The sequence below is a fragment of the Mus caroli genome, unplaced genomic scaffold (assembly GCF_978045245.1).
Source record: "Mus caroli unplaced genomic scaffold, Mus_caroli_1 scaffold_9, whole genome shotgun sequence".
NCBI lineage: Eukaryota > Metazoa > Chordata > Mammalia > Rodentia > Muridae > Mus > Mus caroli.
In genome coordinates, this window is record NW_028227264.1 from 68,349,703 (window position 1) to 68,350,615 (window position 913).

The window sequence follows — 913 nt, forward strand, 5'->3', positions numbered from 1 at the left end:
ATGAACCCTGATTCCGGCGCTCAGATAGCAGCATGTGTAGCCTGGAGGCAAGCCAAGATACCTTCCATGACTGGGATATCTACTGCTGTTATCCTCAGGGATCAATCTTAGCTCTGAATCCGTTGCCATGGAGACCATTTGAGTCTATGTTTTTCCCTTAGTGATGTTCAAGAAAGCCTACACACATACCTATTCAGAAAATATTCTAATACGTGGGCTCACATCAGCATAAATGACTATGTCCTTTATGGAAAACAAAAGCAAGTGTCTGGGGAAGAACATGGTGGGAGCCAGTCTGCTTCCAAAATGGGAAAGAGGTTGGTAGTGAGAACCACCTCCTTCTACACAGCATTCTGCTGTTCTGATTTCAAATAAAACCTGTTTATATTACAAAATATGGAAAAATGCATAAAGCCCAAAAGGTAAACCTTAAAATAACCACACTCATTTTTCTTCTTATGGATATATATATATATATATATATTCCTCCTATTTCTAGGACAAACACCTTTATCAATTTGGTCCAAGTCAGTCCTGCCAATCTCTCTTATTTTTATATTTCTCTCTATCTATTTACACATCCATCTATCCATCCACCTACATGTCTACTTATTCTTTTTTTTTTTTTTTTAATTTTGAGGCAGGGTCTTGCTATATTGCCCAAACTGGCCTTGAACTCTTGCACTCTAAGAGATACTTCTGTAGGCTCCCTTGACTACAAGTACATTCCATCGAGCTCAGCACATCTATTTATTTACTGATTTAATCTAATACTTGTTAAGTCATGACCTTGGTCTGAACAATGTCCTAGGCATCTGCAGGTCATTGATTAGTAACTGTATCTATTACTTCCCTATTGCTGTAATAAAATACCATAACCAGAAGCAACTTACCAAAGAGATTATTTGGGCTT